Raw genomic sequence first — 13,847 nt, forward strand, 5'->3', positions numbered from 1 at the left:
TAGATCCCCTAAGCCTCACCAGAAGTGATCCTTGAGCATAGCAGCAGGATGAAACACAGATAACCACTAGGAGTGACTTCCTTACAAAATAAGACTCAAATAAGGTGTATAAGGCATTGCATGCCACACTTAAAACAAAAAACTAGGGCTCTGGGCTTACTGCCAGTCCTTCTCCTCCCTTTTACTCACACAAGATAATGATGAGTTCTGAGAGGTAAACACTCTCACAACTTACTGATAGGTCCTGCTGCCAAAATAACAGAGCTCAGGGAGAGCCATAGAACAGCTGGAGAAGACTTGCTTTGTTAGAGTCAGAGAAGACAAAGGGTTGCCCATCACCCCCAAACCCAGAAAGACAGAGACTGCCAATTGGTGACTCTGGTACTATCAGGATTTATTATTACCTGGGCCCCAGGGGTCTGACAGTCTAGTCTGGTCTGTGAACCCCAAGTGCCAGTTACTTATACTTACAACCTTTATAGCAGTGGTCCTCAAACTACAGCCCATGGGCCACATATTGTATTTGTTCCTATTTTGTTTCTTCATTTCAAAGTAAGATATATTCGGGGCCGGAGAGATAGCATGGAGGTAAGGCATTTGCCTTTCATGCAGAAGGTCATCGGTTCGAATCCCGGCGTCCCATATGGTCCCCGGTGCCTGCCGGGAGCAATTTCTGAGCATGGAGCCAGGAGTGGCCCCTGAGCACTGCCGGGTGTGACCCCCCCCCCAAAAAAAAAAAAAACCACAAAGTAAGATATATTCAGTGTGCATAGGAATTTGTTCATAGTTTTTGTTTTTACTATAGTCTGGCCCTCCAACGATCTGGGAGACAGTGAACTACCCCTCTCTGTTTAAAAAGTTTGAGGAGCACTGCTTTATAGGGTTTCTAAAATGTTACATAGGTCATTTAATAAATCATCAAGCAGCAATTTTAACCACAAGTATCTGCTGCAGGTTGCTTCTGTTCTGCAGCTCCAGTGAAATTTCGATGAATCCACTTCAGGGAAGTGGGATTGCAAGGACCGGCATACAGAAAAATATGAAAAAAATGAGACCACACAATGAATGTATGGGGAAACACGTTCTGGCAAGTGTGCTACAAATTTAATCTCCAAAGTAGGAGTATTTAAGAGGTAAAAGGCCAGTCACACATATGCGAAGAATGCTCACATTTTGTTTCTTTGCAAAGTACAGAAACTTATCAGTGTACATTGTTTGATGTTTAAAACAATACACATGGTTCTAAGTGGTTTGTAATCTTAGAATAGAATATAGTTCAGTTAGAAGCCCAGAGGATAAAAAGAATACATTTTAAAGTAGTGCCTCTCAAACCTGGCCTAGGTGTCATACTGATGTAAATTAAGAGATTAGCAAGAAGTCAGGTTTCCTATAACAAATTTCCTTTACCTAAGGGAACAGGTTTGTAGTTTAGGGGCTTAGAACAACTTCTAATGTCTGTTTTTGAAAGAGATAATACATATATGAAAGGGGTACAGAATTTATACCTAGTAAAAAAAATTTTTTTTAAAAAATATGGAACGCTTCACGAATTTGCGTGTCATCCTTGCGCAGGGGCCATGCTAATCTTCTCTGTAGCGTTCCAATTTTAGTATATGTGCTGCTGAAGCCAGCACTAGTAAAAATTTTAATAGCCCAATGTTGGACTTAAAACTGAATCAACAAAATATTGACACATGGTGAGTGAGTTCACCATGCCTTGAGGCAAAATGTCCATTAAATTACTGCATGGGGGCCCTAATATTGAGAGAAGGAATAGAAAAGGCAAAGCCCTTTCTGCCTTTTGGGTAAATGGAAATGTTATAAAAACAATCTTTTAAGTCAATTTGCTATCAGAGGCCAGTCTTTTAGAATGGCTACTGGTGAAGGTAAGCCATTCAGCATCTTGCCCATCAAAACCATCTGAGAATTACAGACCTAAAATTAGTGAAAAGTCTCCAGTTACCTGATGATTTCTTTTTTTGTTTGTTTGTTTGTTTTTTGGGGGCAGTCACACCTGGCAGTGCTCAGGGGTTACTCCTGGCTCTATGCTCAGAAATTGCTCCTGGCAGGCTCAGGGGACAATATGGAATGCCAGGATTTGAATCATCGACCTTCTGCATGAAAGGCAAACGCTTTACCTCCATGTTATCTCTCCAGTCCCACCTGATGATTTCATAATAACAAATACTGGTGAATTACAATTAGATAAAGAGACTTCAATGTGCCCCAGTTTCAACTACTCATCACTAAGTTTCTAAATGTCTCTAATTTTGTGCTGCGGATGGGCCATTAGAGGATTCAGATTGGAACATCAGATTTTCATTCAATGGGAATGGGTTCTGAGAGCTTTCACCCAGTGGCCCCAACTAAAAAGGTAAAACCATTGATTTAATATACTGGGAGGTGTTTTGGAAAGGGATGTGATATTTTTCCCTCGTTGTTTATGCAAATCATATCCCCATAGACTCAAAGAAACCAAAACAATGTATAATATGAATACTACCTATTGATATTCCAGTCCTATGCACTTCAAATACCTAGCACTCTGGCAAACAGAATTTGGAGGCAAGACCTTTTCTATTCCTTCTAAACTGTTCTGAATTTCTTGTAGGACCCGATTTTGGAGCCAATCTCATAAAGAAATCACAGATACGGGGCTGGCGATGTGGTGCTAGAGGTAAGGTATTTGCCTTGCAAGCACTAGCCAAGGAACGGTTAGATCTCCCGGCATCCCATATGGTTCCCCCAAGCCAGAGGCAATTTCTGAGCGCTTAGCCAGGAGTAACCCCTGAGCATCAAATGGGTGTGGCCCTTAAAACTAAAAAAAGAAAGAAAGAAATCACAGATACTTCAGTGCCAAAGTCAAACATTCTTTCAAACTTCCTGCCCTGAATTTAAAGAGTTAACATTAGATTTTCCTTATGCATTAGCATAAGCTTCAGAGTTAGAACTTCCAAAGTTCCCTTCCCTGATGTGTTTGAACTTTCCAAGCATAACATAAGAAAGTAATAAAGTTTGAACTATATTTTCACATTTCTTAAAGGTTCAGACTGTGGGTACTGAGACAATAACTATTATTCCACTATGTAGTCAGAATCTAATCACCAGGTGAATTACTATTTCTTTGAGCATTAAACTGCTTCTTCCTAAAATCATTCCCAAAGTCCCTGGAGGTATTGGCCCTGTTATGCTAGACCTAATGCTATAAGGGCACTGAGCCCAGCGGATGGGTAAGTCCTCTGGACAGGGGATATATAAACCACAACTTCCAGAGTGGCAAGCTTTAATGAGCTTAAGATGCAGAGTTTTCTTGGTCTAGACTGGGAAGCTGAATTATTGATGCCAAGGTTCACTGATTTTTATGGGGCTAAGGAATGGCTCCTGACTCCGTTTCCCAAAAAAGGTTGATTAAGTCTTTGTCTTGAGGAGCGGGTCCTTGAGCCAGTACAAAAAGAGGTTGTGACCTGCATAGTTTTCATAAATGCCCCATATTACCACTGACCTCCTAGATAAGATTTGGATCCCACCCCCGGTTTCTGGGGAGACTGTAAATAACTGAATGACAGTCTCTTGTACAATGAAGTTTTTTGGAGAAAGCCACTGATCTGATTCCCTGGAGTTTGCATCTGAATAACATATAGTTTTAAAGGTGCAGCAGTGGAAGGCAGGGAGAGATAATTGTAAGTTCCAATATTTCTTTTCTTTTCTTTTCTTTTTTTTTGGTTTTTGGGCCACACCCAGCGGTGCTCAGGGGTTACTCCTGGCTGTCTTCTCAGAAATAGCTCCTGGCAGGCACAGGGGACCATATGGGACACTGGGATTCGAACCAACCACGTTAGGTCCTGGATCGGCTGCTTGCAAGGCAAACACTGCTGTGCTATCTCTCCAGGCCCAAGTTCCAATATTTCTACAAGCATGTAGAAATCCCATGACATCTTCTCTCTCCCTAATTGGATATAAAATATCCTGGCAATTAAACTGGGAAAATATTATACATACAAACAAGTTCTTATCTAATAGAGATATGAACACACAAATCTTGTAATGCAGTGGGCCTTACACCCTGAACATTGTCATAATGACCTGACTCAGGCCTAAGAAGAACGGGCATTATCCATTCACCTCTGAACCAGGGACATCAACTACAAAACAACCATAGTTGTCTATAACATCACCTGGAAGAAATCCTCTACCAGGGAAGACCCTACCGCTGCCCTGGCATCAACTTACTCCAAAGAGGGTTCCCTTAACACCTAGAAGACTTAACAATAACAGCAAACTGCTTTCAGGACATGGCTCTCCATATTGCCCTCTAATTGTGAGGTGAAACTAGAGGATACTCCACATCATCCTGACTTAAATGTAGGATATGCACAGAATCCAGGATCTTTAACTACAGAAACCTGATACCAGCAACAGCGATTGTTCGAAAAAATATATATACTGGGATCACAGAGAATGACTCAGGGGTTGGATAACCTAGTATGCCTGGAGCCCAGAGTTGGTCTTATGCCAGAAAACTTCAGGGGTAAGGTCTCCTGTATTTAGGCCAAGGCTTTTTCTTTCCATTTCCCCCATATTTTGCTGGGCCTATGCAAACAACAATTGCCACACTAACACGATTTTTACTGTATTTCTTTTTTTTTTTTTTTTTGGTTTTTGGGCCACACCCGGTGGTGCTCAGGAGTTACTCCTGGCTGTCTGCTCAGAAATAGCTCCTGGCAGGCACGGGGGACCATATGGGACATCGGGATTCGAACCAACCACCTTTGGTCCTGGATCGGCTGCTTGCAAGGCAAACACCACTGTGCTATCTCTCCGGGCCCTACTGTATTTCTTTAACTCTCATCCTTAAAAAAAAAAAAAAAAAAAAAAAGAAGAGCTTACTAAACCTTCTTCTAGGGCTTTAATGAGTTCATCAGTGATTCAATAATTTTCAAAAATATACTTGCTACTGAACTTTTACTTCTTTCCTTTCTCCATCTCTTTATTTTTTTGTTTTTTGTTTTGTTTTGTTTTGTTTTGGGGGGTGTCACACCTGGCAATTCTCAGGGGTTACTCCTGGCTCTATGCTCAGAAATCACTCCTGGCAGGCTCGGGGAACTATATAGGATGCCAGGATTTGAACCACCGTCCTTTTGCACCTAAGGCAAATGCCTTACTGCTGTGCTATCTCTCCGGCCCCATCTCTTTAGTTTTTATCTCTATTTTTTTAAGTAACTTTGCCTTTGTTCTTTCTTTTTTTTTTTTTTTTTTTTTTTTTTTTTGGTTTTTGGGCCACACCCGGTGACGCTCAGGGGTTACTCCTGGCTATGCGCTCAGAAGTCGCTCCTGGCTTGGGGGACCATATGGGACGCCGGGGGATCGAACCGCGGTCCGTCTCCTACGCTAGCGCAGGTAAGGCAGGCACCTTACCTCCAGCGCCACCGCCCGGCCCCGCCTTTGTTCTTTCTAAAACAAATATATTATGATCAATTGTGTCAATTATGTGATGTATTTTCTTTTTTTTTTTTTTTTTTTTTTTTTTGGTTTTTGGGCCACACCCGGCAGTGCTCAGGGGTTACTCCTGGCTGTCTGCTCAGAAATAGCTCCTGGCAGGCACGGGGGACCATATGGGACACCGGGATTCAAACCAACCACCTTTGGTCCTGGATCGGCTGCTTGCAAGGCAAACGCCGCTGTGCTATCTCTCCGGGCCCTGATGTATTTTCTTTAAATAATTTTTTTTGTTTGTTTGTTTTTGGTTTTTGGGCCACACCCGGCAGTGCTCAGGGGTTACTCCTGGCTGTCTTCTCAGAAATAGCTCCTGGCGGGGCCGGGCGGTGGCGCTGGAGGTAAGGTGCCTGCCTTACCTGCGCTAGCCTAGGAGACGGACCTCGGTTCGATTCCCCGGCGTCCCATATGGTCCCCCAAGCCAGGAGCGACTTCTAAGCGCATAGCCAGGAGTAACCCCTGAGCGTCACCGGGTGTGGCCCAAAAACCAAAAAAAAAAAAAAAAAAAAAAAAAAGAAATAGCTCCTGGCAGGCACGGGGGACCATATGGGACACCGGGATTCGAACCAACCACCTTTGGTCCTGGATCGGCTGCTTGCAAGGCAAACACAGCTGTGCTATCTCTCCGGGCCCTCTTTAAATAATTTTTAAAAAATATCCTGACAATATTCATTGGCATTATCAAAGGCTAAGGTTTACATGAGGAGTTTTTGAATTTCCAAATCTCTAATCTGCCTTCTAGGCATCTCTGTCAATTTCCCTAAAATTCTGCATATGGCTCCATAACTCCCTAAAATGATTTTGTATAACTATCCTTGTACTCAGTTTCTGAGTCAATTTTTTCCTAAGTCTTCAAAGGAAGTTCCCTGACAAGTCTCAAAACAGCACGGGGTAGTCTGCCCCCTTCTTCTATCAGCATTTCATAAAACAATGTGACTCCTGAAACCATCCTTCCAGAGTGATTATTATTATTATTCTCAGGAACGCCAAGTTTGATTCCTTAATGAATGCACATAAAGTCAGGGAGGGAAAACTGAGTTTGCCATGGCCTGCGGTGTTCCTGCAGCTTCAACTCAGAGCTTCTCAGCCACTTTTGGTCCCTTCTGTCCTCCTCCCTGCAACTGCCTTGGGAGAAACTGTATCAGACTGGCATGGCAATGAATGGAAACGTTGTCAAGCCTGAAATGGGGGTGGAGGTGAAGTTGGCTTCTTTCTTTCCCAGAGAAACTGGGCTGAGGCCAAACCTCTTCTCCGAGTCTCTCTCCCATGAGGCTGAAGTGCCTTTCCTAGAAACTGGTTTCTAAGAAAAAGCCAGAAGGATAGGGGCCAGCTGCTGGGACAGTAGTGGATCCCAGTCCCACTGCTCCGTCCTCCTGAACTTTCTTCCAGATACTCTAATTCTCATTCCCTGACTTTCTTGCTCCCTCTAACAGTAATAATAATAATAATAATAATAATAATAATAGTAGTAGTAGTAGTAGTAGTAGTTCAGGGGTTGGAGGGATACTACAGCAGGTATGTCACTTGCCTAACATACAGCCAACTCAGGTTCAATCCCCAGCACCTCATAGGGGCCCCCAACCATAGCCAGGAATGATGCCTAAGAGCAGAGCCAGGAGTAACCCCTAAGCATCACTGTGTGAACCCCCCACAAAACAACAAGCATATTAAAGCGGATGAGCAATGAACCCCTTCCTGGACTCTGCTGCCAGGGGCACCCTGCAGAGGGTGGGTACCAGAGTGGCCCAGGAGTCATGCCCAGTGTTCAGGAGCAGAGTCCCCGGCATGTGACAGACAGAAGTAACCAAAATATAGGTAGGTACACATAGGCCCCCTTAACCCACTTTGGTGCCACTTGCCCTGACCCTTACAAGCCAGCAGGGAGCAGCAAGCAGAATGCAGACACGGGAGGGGCAAGGCTGGGCTTTGTAAATCAGGAAACAAGTGGAGCCCAATGCTGGGACTTCTCAAACTCAAGCAAGTGGCTGGTCTGGGCCATTGTGCAGAATGGGATGTAGAGGGGTGCATGACCACAAACTCAGTATCAAAACTTGCTCAACACCAATGAGCCCCGGTAGCCACCACCATAGCCCACAGGGTCCCTTCTGGGGTTTTGTATATGTTTGTTTGTCTTTTTGTTTGGGGGTCTGAGCACTGGCAGGTGTGGACCAAAAAAAAGTGACCCCTGGTGGTACTCTGGGATCACTTCTGGCAGGGCTCAGAGGACCGACCATATGGGATGCCAGCAATCGACCCCAAGTCTACTGTGTGCTAGGCAAGTACCTTACTTGCTGCTGTATTATGGCTTCAGCCCCCAAAATGAACATGTTTATACATGTATGTAGGGGGTTAGGATCCAGGCATTACGGACATTATAAAAACCTTAAGAGAAGATATAAGGTTTAAGGCACTTGTTTTAACCATTCTTCCCTTTCCTTAGAATTCTTTTTCTGTGAGATGTGAGGGAAATTGATGGGAATCTGGGAACATGAGAAAACTAGCAGAGATGTACAGGCATAAGGGGGAGTGAAGGAAGGTGATGAAGAATTATGAGCAGAAGAAAGGCCTGAATCACCAGAGCAGAGAAACTAAAGCAAGACAGTTCTGTGCAAAACCTTTGTTCTTCAAAGCCACATCAGCCTTAATAACTGCAATTTAGCTTGCTTACTTTTGTGTTTGAGGACATAAAATCAGAGTGGACCCTTTGTTCAGGGCCAAGAGCTGGCAGGCTACCTGAAATCTTGGTCGGTAATAATGAACTCCTCTCTCTTCCACCTACCTTGGACTGCAATCTCCATTTCTTGAACTTTCCCTAACATTTGTGGAGGCCCCTGGAAAATGTGGATAGGATTTCGGACTGGCTTTCCTCTCCTTCCAAGAGCAGCCCCTCTCTCTGGCCAGATTTCATGGCTCCCTGAAAGAAATGGAGTGGCAAGATCATTTCCCATACTGTCTATCTAGTCTAGTTGGGAGACTACTGTGTGGAGCTGGTAATGGATGAAAGGGTCTGTGGTGAATAGAGGCTCAAAACAGACTTCCCTGGGCATGACTTTCATGACCAAAGGGGTCAAGAAAAAAGTGGTAGGCCCCAGGTTGGAGTCTCTCCTCACAGCACATAAATCACTTGCAGTACATGCAAACACAGGATGCATCTACCGGTCTAATTCTGTTGCAATGTAAACTGTTTCCTGATAATCAACAGCACCATAAATTTGTGTGTCTCTCATAAATTGTGTGTGTGTGTGTGTGTGTGTGTGTGTGTGTGTGCATGTCTGAAGTGTCAAAGGGCTCAATAGCCTAATAAAAGATAAAACTGGGGTCAAAGAGAACACAGAGGGTAGGGAATTTGCATGCAGATAACCTGGTTTGGATCCCTAGCACTTGGGAGCAACCAGAAATGATCCCTGAGACAGGAATAAGCCCTGAGCACAGGTAGGAGTGGCTCCAAAACAACAACAACAAATAGTCCAAAAATAAAATTGGGCTTAGAGTGGTGAATGTAGAATAAACACATGTTGATTTGTAATGATGCACACCTTATCCTAATGCATTGTTCTTGGATGCTATTATTTTACAATGTAGTGCACTATAAAACTTATTGCAAAGCACTGTGACTTCCACCCAGAAATGAAACAGGGCAGAGAAAATGGCCCAGAGGTAGAGTGTGTGATGTACATGCCCGAGAGCCGGGTTTTGATTCTGTTATGCAATCAATGCAGAAATAAATGGGCCAATTACAAAGTACTTTGCACTGCCATTACCTGGGCCCCAGTCCTGGAAGTGTAATTTGTGTATTTGCTCAAGCTTTCTCTTCCCATTTGTGTCTCTGAATTAGATCTAGCTGATTTCACCATCTGCCTTCTCTGGAAGCTCTTTTCGACACTGAAATACAGCCTTGAGCTGGTGGACCTTAGACCTGACCTGCCAAGAGCTTCAACTCACCTCAGCCCCTGGAGCATAACTTTCAGAAAACTCTCCAGCCAGAGTTGGTGGGTTATAGGAGTGATCACAGGCCACCTTAGTGTCCACCCAGGTGGGCACTGTGCAGATTTTAATTGGTTCCCATCCACTGCAGAAGTCCAGCTGGCATGGCTGGAGTGATAGCATAGAGGTAGGGCATTTGCCTTGCTCACAGCCCACCCAGGACCCACCTGGGTTTGATCCCTGGTATCCCATATGGTACCCCTGAAACTGCCAGGACGATTTCTGAGTGCAGTGCCAGGAGTAGCACCTGAGTGCCACTAGGTATGGCCTCAAACTCCCCAAAAGAAGTCCAACTGTTTCTAGAGACTCTTGTGACCCTAAAACACAGAGCAAAGCTGTGGGGGTGGGGGGAGGTGTGGGAGATGCCAAGGACAACCTTGACAATGAGTTTTTCTTTTTTTGTTTGTTTTTGTTTTTGTTTTTTGGCCACACCCGGTGATGCTCAGAGGCTAGTTACTCCTGGCTATGAGCTCAGAAATCGCTCCTGGCTTGGGGCACAATATGGGATACTGGGGATCTAACGGAGGTCTGTCCTGGGTCAGCCGCGTACAAGGCAAATGCCCTACTGCTGCTCTATCACTCCAGCCCTGGCAATGAGTTTTTCTTCTGAACAAAAACCAAAATGAAATTTCAAGAAACTGTTTCCCAACACCACCACCACCAGCCTGGCCGCTGAAACCCCTTTGAGCAAATACTGGGCTCTGCGGAGGTGCCATGCATAAAATAAGCCACACTGACATGAAGGGTGGGGAACCCTGGACTAAAGAAGCTGAGGGAGAAACAAAGACTGTGCCAGCTCAGAGTCCAAAGTGCACAATTTGGATTAAGGTGTGTGCAGAGAACTTCAGATAACAATTTAAAAGCCCTGCCAAAGGCAGGAGAGAAATAGAAACAGAGAGAGACAGACAGACAAAGACAGAGACAGAGAGACAGAGACAGAGAATATATTCATACATAATGCATGCATGCATACATACATACATACATACATACATATATATATAATCTTGGGGCTGTGCTCAGTGTTGCTTTGCACATGGCCAACCTAGATTCAATCCTCCACAGTTCATATAGTCCCCAAGCCCTACCAGGAGTGATCCCTGAATGCAGAGTCAGGAGTCAGCCCTGAACACTGCCAGGTGTGGCCCTACCACAAAAAAAAAAAAAAAAGAGTAAGCAAAGAAGAAATAAAAAGCAACTGCACAGACACAAAAAGTCACAAATAGGATAAGAAATAGTTTGGAGATTAGGGCACCTACTCTGTATTTACCATCCCCTTTCCTCAGGGCCACCTAAGCATCCCTTGGGGTAACTCTGGTTCCCAGAGCACTCCTAGTTCTCAGCTTTGACCTGCAGCCCAGTTTGGCTAAGAATGGCTGGGAATGTCTACCAGATCCACTTAGCACGGCATAAAAGACCACCACACCCAGGGGCAATAAAAGACCCCAGTAGGCCAGAGAGATAGCACAGTGGGTAGAGCATTTACCTTGCACATGGAGGACCCAGGTTAGATCCTTGGCATCCCATCTGGTCCACTGAACATCGCCAGGAATGACCCCTGCCTTTCCTGGTGTAAAGCCCCACCAGGAATGATCCCTGAATTCAAAGCAGGAGTAACTCTTGAGCACCATCCGGTATGGCCCAAAAACAAAATAAAATAGATAAGAGACCCAAAGAATGTGCTTTCTACCTTTAAAAATAGGAATTTAGGGGGCCGGCATGGTGGCGCTAGAGGTAAGGTGCCTGCCTTGCCTGTGCTAGCCTAGGACAGACCTAGGTTCGATCCCCCGGTGTTCCATCTGGTCCCCCAAGCCAGGCGCAGTTTATGAGCTCATAGGCAGGAATAACCCCTGAGCATCACCGGGTGTGGGCCAAAAACCAAAAAATAAAAATAAAAGAAATAGGGATTTAGAAGAATCTGCCTAGATGAGACCATTATCCTCATCAGAATATCACTTTATTGTTGTTTGTTAGAGTCACTTCCCTCAGCCCTGCAGTGGAGGTCTGGTTGCTGAGTACTCAAGACCCCACATTGCTTGGGCTAGCAGAGCCCCAAAGAGATGGAGAAGACGTTCAGAGCCTAGGATCAAACTTGCTAGCCCTATGCCCCCTCCCTTAGAGACACAACACTGTCTCCACTTGCCAGAATATATTTGTTTTGGTTTCTTGTGGGTCACACTGGCAGTACTCAGGCTTTACTCAGGCTCTGCACTCAGGAATCACTCTTGCCAGGCTCAAGGGGATCATATGGGATGCCAGGGATCAAACCTGGGTCAGTTTCTTGCAGGGCAAGTACTGTAGTACCTTACCTGCTGTACTATCATCAATCTGACCCCCATGATTTTGTTTTTGGGCCACACCCAGTGACGCTCAGGGGTTACTCCTGGTTATGCTCTCAGAAATTAATCCTGGCTTGGGGGACCATATGGTATGCTGGGGATTGAACCACGGTTCGTTCAGCCACGTGCAAGGCAAATGCCCTACTGCTGTGTCATCACTCTGCCCCTCCCCATGACTTTTTTTTTTTGGTTTTTTGGGCTACACTCGTTTGATGCTCAGGGGTCACTCCTGGCTAAGTGCTCAGAAATCGCTCCTGGCTTGGGGGGACCATATGAGATGCCGGGGGATCGAACCGTGGTTCTTCCTTGGCTAGTGCTTGCAAGGCAGACACCTTACCTCTACCACCACCTCACGGCCCCCCCCCCCATGATTTTTTTAATCAAATCACTCTTTACAGTGCAGTTACAAGCCCGAAGAGATAGCACAGCGGTGTTTGCCTTGCAAGCAGCCGATCCAGGACCAAAGGTGGTTGGTTCGAATCCTGGTGTCCCATATGGTCCCCCGTGCCTGCCAGGAGCTATTTCTGAGCAGACAGCCAGGAGTAACCCCTGAGCACCGCCGGGTGTGACCCAAAAACCAAAAAAAAAAAAAAAAAAACCAAACAAACAATGCAGTTACAAAGTTGTTGATAATTGAGTTTTGGTAATACAATGTGCCAACATCCAAGATATTTTATTTGGTTGATTTTTATGGGGAGGGCCACACTTGGCAATGCTCAAGGGTTATTCTTGGCTTTGCACTTTGGAGTCATCCCTGGTGGGTTCAGGGGACCATATGGGATGCCAGGGATCAAACCCAGGTCAGCTGCTTGCAAGGCAAGTCCTCTACCTGTTGTACTATCACCCTACCCACAATATTTTAAATGAACAACTGGCTTCTTCTCAAATAGCAAGTGTAAACAAAAGCCTTTCTAGGAAACTAAAATCTTTTTATAGTTCTATGAAACAGTCTATAGATAAAATATTCTCTTGCCAAGCAAACTCATTTTCCACAACATGAAAATTCATCTTCCCCACATCTTTCCCATACCCTACTATGAAATTCAGAGTCACATCTAGACACAGCCCCTTCTCCTGTGTGACAAGTGCCAGAACTTTCAACCACATGAGCTGCAGTTTCTCTGCCCTATCAGATCTGGCCCAGTCTGTTTTTCAAGCCAGGATGGCTCAACAGACCTGGTTAATGCTAAATCATTGGAGGTTATGAAACAGGCTAGACAGGTCCATGCCACAAGACTGGCTTAGTCTCTCTTCTCTTGGTGCTGTTCAGTTTGGGTCTAGAGGTGTGGGAGGGGGTGGTAACAAGGAGCCAGATAGGGCTCGGAGAGATAGCACAGCGGCATTTGTCTTGCAAGCAGCCGATCCAGGACCAAAGGTGGTTGGTTCGAATCCCGGTGTCCCATATAGTCCCCTGTGCCTGCCAGGAGCTATTTCTGAGCAGACAGCCAGGAGTAACCCCTGAGCACCGATAGGTGTGGCCAAAACAAACAAACAAACAAACAAAAACAAAACAAACAAAAAAAAAGAGCCAGATAAAAAAAGAAGGGAAAATGCCAATGTGAATGTTTTTGAGCTGTCAGGGGCCTAAGCTTATAGGCAGAAAAATAAGGCTTATAGCTTTTTTGTTGTTGCTTTGTTTTGGGGCTACACCTAGCAGTGATCAAGGGTTGCTCCTATCTCGGCACTCAGGGTTCACTCCAGGCAGTGCCCATATGGGATGCCAGGGATCAAATCTGCATCAGCCATATGCAAGGCAAATGTCCTATTTGCTGTATATATATATATATATATATATATATATATATATATATATATATATATATATATATATATATATATATATATATATATATATATATCAGGTCCCAGAACCTCTAGCTCTCTGTGAAAATTCATGATTTGCAACTGGCAATGATTCTTTTTTATTTTTATTTTTATTTCATTTTTTTGGTTTTTAGGTCACACCCATACCAGGCAGCACTCAGGGGTTACTCTTGGCTCTATACTCAGAAGTCACTCCTGGCAACCTCG

At 44.7% G+C, this 13,847-nt stretch overlaps 1 non-coding gene across 1 annotated transcript; it reads right to left on the minus strand.

The window, feature by feature from the left end:
- Positions 1-1,527: 1,527 nt before the first annotated feature.
- LOC126012900 (U6 spliceosomal RNA) lies at positions 1,528-1,634 on the minus strand. The gene has a single exon (XR_007497244.1). It is a non-coding gene; the product is annotated as a U6 spliceosomal RNA (small nuclear RNA).
- Positions 1,635-13,847: the final 12,213 nt, after the last annotated feature.

This window comes from Suncus etruscus, chromosome 6, assembly GCF_024139225.1.
Source record: "Suncus etruscus isolate mSunEtr1 chromosome 6, mSunEtr1.pri.cur, whole genome shotgun sequence".
Lineage (NCBI taxonomy): Eukaryota > Metazoa > Chordata > Mammalia > Eulipotyphla > Soricidae > Suncus > Suncus etruscus.